Source organism: Taudactylus pleione, unplaced genomic scaffold, assembly GCF_031769625.1.
Source record: "Taudactylus pleione unplaced genomic scaffold, aTauple2 ptg000093l, whole genome shotgun sequence".
Taxonomy (NCBI): Eukaryota; Metazoa; Chordata; class Amphibia; order Anura; family Myobatrachidae; genus Taudactylus; species Taudactylus pleione.
The window spans coordinates 37,262,764-37,270,708 of record NW_028284495.1 but is presented as its reverse complement, the minus strand read 5'-3'; the positions used below and the strand labels follow the sequence as shown (position 1 = coordinate 37,270,708).

The 7,945-nt window shown below is 42.0% G+C and overlaps 2 pseudogenes; one reads left to right on the top strand and one right to left on the bottom strand.

The window, feature by feature from the left end:
- Nucleotides 1-1,046: 1,046 nt before the first annotated feature.
- Nucleotides 1,047-1,164, bottom strand: LOC148526949 (5S ribosomal RNA; annotated as a pseudogene).
- A 5,179-nt stretch (nt 1,165-6,343) lies between these two features.
- LOC148526948 (5S ribosomal RNA) lies at nt 6,344-6,461 on the top strand (annotated as a pseudogene).
- Nucleotides 6,462-7,945: the final 1,484 nt, after the last annotated feature.

The following is a 7,945-nucleotide window of genomic DNA, read 5'->3' as shown; positions in this document are numbered from 1 at the left end:
CCTGTTCTGGGTCTTCCACTGGATGGATTTGGATGACATCACATAATTTGGATTAAAACTTCAAAAAGTAGTAACATTGGATCCCAGAAGACATAGGGGGTTGAGATCCCAATGGAACCTCCCGTTGGTGTATGCTGGGCAAACATATGGGGTTGAGGACCCGATGGATCCTCCCGTTGGTGTATGCTGGGCAGAACTTTTATCCGGGGAGCTTGTTATGGGTCTTCCGCTGGATGGATTTGGACGACATCATATAATTTGGACAAAAACTGCACACAGTAGTAACATTGGATCCCAGAAGATATACTAGGGGTTTGAGGTCCTTGTCGGAACTTCTGTTGGGTTACGCTGGACAGAACTTTGACCTGGGGACGCTGGGCAGAACTTTGACCCGGGGAGCCTGTTCTGGGCCGTCCACTGGATGGATTTGGATGAAAACTACACAGAGGTGTGGTAATATGGGCAGGACACAATGTGGACAACAAATAGATAATACATGGTGGATGAGAGAACCAATTATGTGCAGAGACACAACCCAAATATGCAGCATATGCTACATACACTAAAATGACGTAAGAGTCAAATCATAAGAAAATAAAAAATAAAGAGTGAACAATTCAACACAGAAACATGAGCTGTGAAAAGGCAGGATAGGAAGCAAATGTCCCCATGTATACAATACATGAAAAAGCCGATGGATGGTAAGTGATGCTCATAAAATCATGCTGCCAACCACACATATGTGTGTGTACATGGTTAAATATGTGGGACACATCAATGTTAGATGTATAAATATATACACGCACATCAGTATACATGCTAAACAACAGGCAGCAATAGAGACATCAGGAAACCTTATTAGACAAAACTAAAGTTCAATGTAACTACTGCTGGAAACCAACATCTGTGCAATACGAAAATACAAAGCTATTAAAGATAACTTATCAAAAAATAAATGGAAAGTAAGACAAACATGGGAAAATGTGGGGAAACAGCGGAATGGAAATATGGATGTATTTTCTCAAAATATAACCATGGATGTTGCCATCTTACAGTACCAGGTATTCCGAGGAGGTCTCCCATCCAAGTACTAACCTGGCCTACACTGCTTAGCTTCAAAGATCAGACGGTATAAGGCGTGTCCAGTGTAGAATGACTGTAATCCAGGCATGTATTATCCAGAATATAGGTAAAGCCCTTAGGGCCTGATGAGACAAAGAACATCCACCAGGAATGGGAACGGAAGGGTGGAATAACAAAGGGAAAATGAAGAAACAATATGGGAAAGAAAAAAACAAGAGCATAACACATAGGATAATAATATGATATCCTGTGAAGCGATAGAAGGGTAAAATATACCCAGTGTGTGTTATTGATGTCCAGCTGTTCCAACAAGAAACAACTCGCACTTTAGTAAAAACATGAGAAAGACAGTTGCTCATTGAGTCCAAATGGGGAAACAGTAGTCATCTTGTGGATCCAAAAAGTTTCCAATTGGAGAAGTCTCTTCTCTCTATCCCCCCCTCTCTTGTTTGGAGGGTTATGGTCAATAATTTTATAGACCAAGGTAGATAAAGAGTGGCGTAGGGTCTTGAAATGACGTGCCACAGGTTGGTCCACATCCTTTGCTTCCAACGATTGTCTTATTGCAGTACGGTGTTGGGCCATTCGAATGCGTGCTGTGCAAGTGGTTTTGCCTATGTAGACAAGTCCACAGGGGCAACGAATCATGTAGATGATGTATTTTGTGGTACAGGACAGGACATGTTTGATTGGTATCCGTTTGAGGTCCCACAACTAACATCGTTGTGGACCAACCAGTCCTTTAAATTTCTTCCACGCTTGTAGCCAATCATAATTTTGGAGTTAATTAAGGGTTTTATAGTATTGTCCGACTGAAACGTTGGACGCTGATCCTTTGGAGTCGTGAGTCTCATTTATTTCAAGTCCTGTGAGTGCCACTGTTCTTCTTTGTATATTTGGTTCATGTACCATTAAAGGGCACCCAGGCAGGTACTGATTATACCGTGGAGTGCCGGCGTTATCTCTATATATTTCCTCCCTAAATGGTATGGTTATCCATTCCTGTGGATTGCAAGGCACCCCGTATTTTAGATTCTTCTGTGATACCCATCAGAACATCTCTATTATTTTTTTATTTTTTCTTCATTTTTTTCTCTGTTTCACCCTATTGGTGCGGACATTTCACTGACTATTTGGTGTTTATTTTTCTTTTTGTTGTTTATTTGTTTTTTTACATCAGCTGTTTAAAGATTCAGGAGGTTGCATCTCTTTCCAATTTTGTCACATTTTTTATTTCTCTTTTTTTCCCCCTCCTTTTTCTTTTTTCGCCACATTTGATTAGTTTACCATCATTATTATTTAACAATATTTTCTCCAACTTTGGGAGATTATTTGTTTACAACACATACTTCCATCCACATTCCAGTTCCTGGCTATGTCTCAAAACAGTAAGGGTAATGCCAGTACCCCATCAGATGGTAGTGGTTTTTTACATCTACAGCTACCTATAGGTGATATATTAAGCTTCAGTGAATCAGAAGCAGAAAGCCGCTACTTTAAAGAAACATTCCTTGAAACAGTTGGGACATCTTCCTCGGATGAATTATTCATCCAATTACTTAGACTTAAGAAAAAAGAGATTGATTATCACCTACATGGTGTGACACTCTCTGATTATCACACAGAAAGAAAAATTCCTAGAGGCTTTAGGATTAGGAACATTCCCACCATCGGCAGAAACAGTGTTGATTTCTGCCGAAGGTGGGTAGCTGTTCTCAACAAATGCTCCCTGGACCTTATTTTGTTAGTTATAGAGGAATCTGCTAGAGAACTTAACAACATTCGAGAAAAAATTAAAACATTTGAAACTACACACAAAAACAGTCTTTCCAAAGAAAACGCAGACAATTGGGTGGACAAACTCAACACCCAGATAGAGGAGTACAAGAGGGATCTCATACATTACAAAAAAGAAAAATTGGCCAAGGTAAACACTGATTACCAGGAACAGAGGGTTTACTCGTGGGCTACAGGGAGAACACTTAATCCCAGATTTCAAAGAAACCGCTACAGAAGTTCGAGACATTCATTAGACACAGACGGTTCCAGTGGTGCCAATTCATCACAAAGTGATCAGGATTTTCAGTCCACTTCACAACCCATTACACAACGTCCCCCTTTAGGGGTAGCCACTAGCCACACGAGCCCGCAAAGGAAGCGGCCTCACACTAGGCGCGGAAAACAGTACATGCGGGAAAAGAGTGTACAAAAAGAAGACGTAGTAGTGAATTTATCATCTAAAACACTCAGCATGGCTGAATCTAAATTACTGCAGAGGGGTCTTTCATTTACCCCCACTTGTACCTTTAATAGCTTCCAATGGAAGAGAGATCTGTGGAGATTCAATAGGAGTCTTAAATTGAAGGAATATTTCAGTAATTCGTCTGATATATCTCCCAATATACCCCCAGTCCCATTTAAAAAGGCCTCCACTTTTGAACCACCTTCCAACAATGCATCCATCAAAAGTTTCATTAGAATCTTAGACCCAGAGGTGACTACACACTTTAAAAGACCTAGGCCCTCATTCAGAGCCGTACGCTCTGAGCAGAGCGCACGCTCTGAATGAGGGCCGCCCTCCATGAAAATGGAGCGTCCTCCTGGACGCTCGTATAGCTGTGGGTCACCACCCACAGGCTATACGAGCGTGCAGTTTGATGGCCGCGATGGTCGTGACCATCGCGACCATCGAAACTGCGAGCCGGAGCCTGCGGTTGAGGTTTTCAACCGCAAGCTCCGGAGTGATTTTGGCTCTATCAGAGCCAAAATCACTCCCACTGACATCACTAGTGATGTCAGTGGGCCGGCTTCTGACGGGAGGCGTTCCCGTGGGAACGCCCCCGTCAGGGAGGCACGCCCCCGGCACGCCTACCAAAGGGGGCGTGCTGTCAATCAACATCGACAGCACGCCTCCTTTGATCAGACACAACGAGCGAAGGACTTTCCTTCGCTTGTCGCGTCTGGCGCATGCGCACGACAGAGCTCCCTCCGTCGTGCGCATGCTCAGTGCAGAACATCGACCCACTTGCGAGCGGACAGCCGCTCGCGAGTGGGTCTGAATCAGGCCCCTAGTCCATTAAATCACAATATTTCAAAGGACGAATTTACAGCTTTGAAAGCCCTCAGCAATGACTCAATTGTTATTCGCCCAGCAGACAAAGGTGGTTCAATAGTCATTCAGGACACAGAACAATACATGAATGAAATTTTTTGACAACTCAGTGATACCAACACATATTCCTTTCTTAGTCAGGACCTGGTTTCTACATTTAAGAAAGAATTGGACGATAGCTTGTCTGAAGCCTTGCACCATGGCTACATTACTTCTAACACCTTGCAATACCTGACAGTTGACAAACCCATGGCCCCACTACTTTACACAGTACCCAAAATACATAAATCTCTAACTGCACCCCCGGGACGTCCTATCATTTCCGCCAGGGAAGGGCTGTACAGTAGAACCTCCAAATTTCTTGATTTTTACATACAACCATTGATTTCACAAGAACCCACCTTTTTGCTACATTCCAATTCCCTATTAGTTAAATTACATTCTTTACGCAACCTCCCACCAAATCTGATTATGTGTACGATTGACATTAATTCATTGTACATCAGCATACCTCATAAAGAAGGTTGTGAATACATGGAATCTTTTTTGAAATCACGACCGGACTACCAGGGACCAAATGTGGATTTCTATATATGCCTTTTGCAACAAACTTCACGGAATAACTATTTTTTATTCGACAACAAGTTCTTTCTTCAAAAGAAAGGATGCGCGATGGGATCTCATGTTGCACCATCTTTCGCGAATGTTTACATGTTCTCGGTAGAAAAGGAACTCTTTTTGAACAATCCGGAATTTAATCAACATCTTATATTTTTCATTCGTTACATTGACAACATTTTGGTACTTTGGTCGGGGACAGAGGAGGAATTTATCAATGCAATGTTGAGAATCAACTCCATGCATAATTACATCACCTTTACTCATGAACAAAGTTCAAATCAAGTACACTATTTGGACATAAATATTCATTGGTCTGGTACGAAGTTCAGCACCACAGTATATCACAAACCAACTGACAGCAATACTCTACTGCACGCACAGAGCCACCATCCTGTTTCATTAAAAAGGAGCCTGCCGTACTCCCAGTTCTTACGAGCCATTAGGATTACCAGTGACCCTGATCTGGCAATAATTGAAATTGACAATATGATTGGCAAATTTTTACAACGAGGATACAGACAAAGGGATCTTCTTCGGGCAAAACAGAGAGCATTAGCATCTACTCAACAAGTCACTAGTCCAACTGACAACACATCCAGGAACACCAATACTATGGTATTTGTTAATCAACACAACGTGGCCAGTAAATTCATTAACAGTACCTCTAAACGCTTATGGCCAATTGTCAATACGGACAATACTATAAAACCCTTAATTAACTCCAAAATTATGATTGGCTACAAGCGTGGAAGAAATTTAAAGGACTGGTTGGTCCACAACGATGTTAGTTGTGGGACCTCAAACACTGAACATTTCTTAACCAAAAACAGGATGTTACCGTTGTACTGGCTGTACCACTTGTGACTACTTGGAAACAGGTCCGGATGTTGTGCATCCACACTCTGGAAAACGGATACCAATCAAACATGTCCTGTCCTGTACCACAAAATACATCATCTACATGATTCGTTCCCCCTGTGGACTTGTCTACATAGGCAAAACCACCTGCACAGCATGCATTCGAATGGCCCAGCACCGTACTGCGATAAGACAATCGTTGGAAGGAAAGGATGTGGACCAACCTGTGGCACGTCATTTCAAGACCCTACGCCACTCTTTATCTACCTTGGTCTATAAAATTATTGACCATATCCCTCCAAACAAGAGAGAGGGGATAGAGAGAAGAGACTTCTCCAATTGGAAACTTTTTGGATCCACAAGATGAATACTGTTTCCCCATTTGGACTCAATGAGCAACTGTCTTTCTCATGTTTTTACTAAAGTGCGAGTTATTTCTTGTTGGAACAGCTGGACATCAATAACACACACTGGGTATATTTTACCCTTCTATCGCTTCACAGGATATCATATTATTATCCTATGTGTTATGCTCTTGTTTTTTTCTTTCCCATATTGTTTCTTCATTTTCCCTTTGTTATTCCACCCTTCCGTTCCCATTCCTGGTGGATGTTCTTTGTCTCATCAGGCCCTAAGGGCTTTACCTATATTCTGGATAATACATGCCTGGATTACAGTCATTCTACACTGGACACGCCTTATACCGTCTGATCTTTGAAGCTAAGCAGTGTAGGCCAGGTTAGTACTTGGATGGGAGACCTCCTCGGAATACCTGGTACTGTAAGATGGCAACATCCATGGTTATATTTTGAGAAAATACATCCATATTTCCATTCCGCTGTTTCCCCACATTTTCCCATGTTTGTCTTACTTTCCATTTATTTTTTGATAAGTTACCTTTAATAGCTTTGTATTTTCGTATTGCACAGATGTTGGTTTCCAGCAGTAGTTACATTGACCTTTAGTTTGGTCTAATAAGGTTTCCTGATGTCTCTATTGCTGCCTCTTGTTTAGCATGTATACTGATGTGCGTGTATATATTTATACATCTAACATTGATGTGTCCCACATATTTAACCATGTACACACACATATGTGTGGTTGGCAGCATGATTTTATGAGCATCACTTACCATCCATCGGCTTTTTCATGTATTGTATACATGGGGAAATTTGCTTCCTATCCTGCCTTTTCACAGCTCATGTTTCTGTATTGAATTGTTCACTCTTTATTTTTTATTTTCTTATGATTTGACTCTTACGTCATTTTAGTGTATGTAGCATATGCTGCATATTTGGGTTGTGTCTCTGCACATAATTGGTTCTCTCATCCACCATGTATTATCTATTTGTTGTCCACATTGTGTCCTGCCCATATTCCCTGCACGGCACCTCCGTGTATTTCGTAATATTTATTTTATAGCATCTGTTAGTACCAGTCTTTACTTTCATTATTAATATTTATACGCAGCATGACTATTATTATATTGCATTTATCTACTGCTTGGACATATATTTTCTTTGTCCCACACAGCGCTCGGATGTTACTGGGTTGCCATGGCAATCCACAGAGACATCCAACGCTTGTGTGAGCCGCGTCATGACACGTGACCACCCATTAGAGCCGGGTTGCCTCAGCAACCAGCATGCGGCACCTGGAGCTCCAGACAGCCGCGCCATCACGGCGGCGCCGGTCCCGCCTCTATGACGTTGGTCAACAGGCAGGCGGCAGGGTAATCAGGCATGGACATTATGGGATGTCACTGGGTATTTAGGTAAGATGTGTTGTTGTTCACTGTTGTTCTTGATAAAAGTCACACCGACTGAAACGTTGGACGCTGATCCTTTGAAGTCGTGAGTCTCATTTATTTCAAGTCCTGTGAGTGCCGCTGTTCTTCTTTGTATATTTGGTTCATTTACCATTAGAGGGCACCCAGGCAGGTACTGATTATACCGTGGAGTGCCGGCGTTATCTCTCTCTCTCTCTCTATATATAATACTAGCGACCCACCCTGGATTTGCACAGGAGCAATTTTTAATTTACAGCGATAGTCTTTTTGAAGCGTGGTCTTATAAGATTGCTTTGTAGTGTTTCCTCCTGACATCACCACGCAAAGATTTACTTTTGATGTGACACGCAAAAGGGCGACGTAAAGTTGTCCAAGAGAAAAACAGTCTACACTTAGGTTAACTTATGTTAAGTGTCTGTCCCTGTGCTTTACTTATTGTCATGCCAAAGCAGACTCTTACCGGGAATCGGACTCGATTGAAA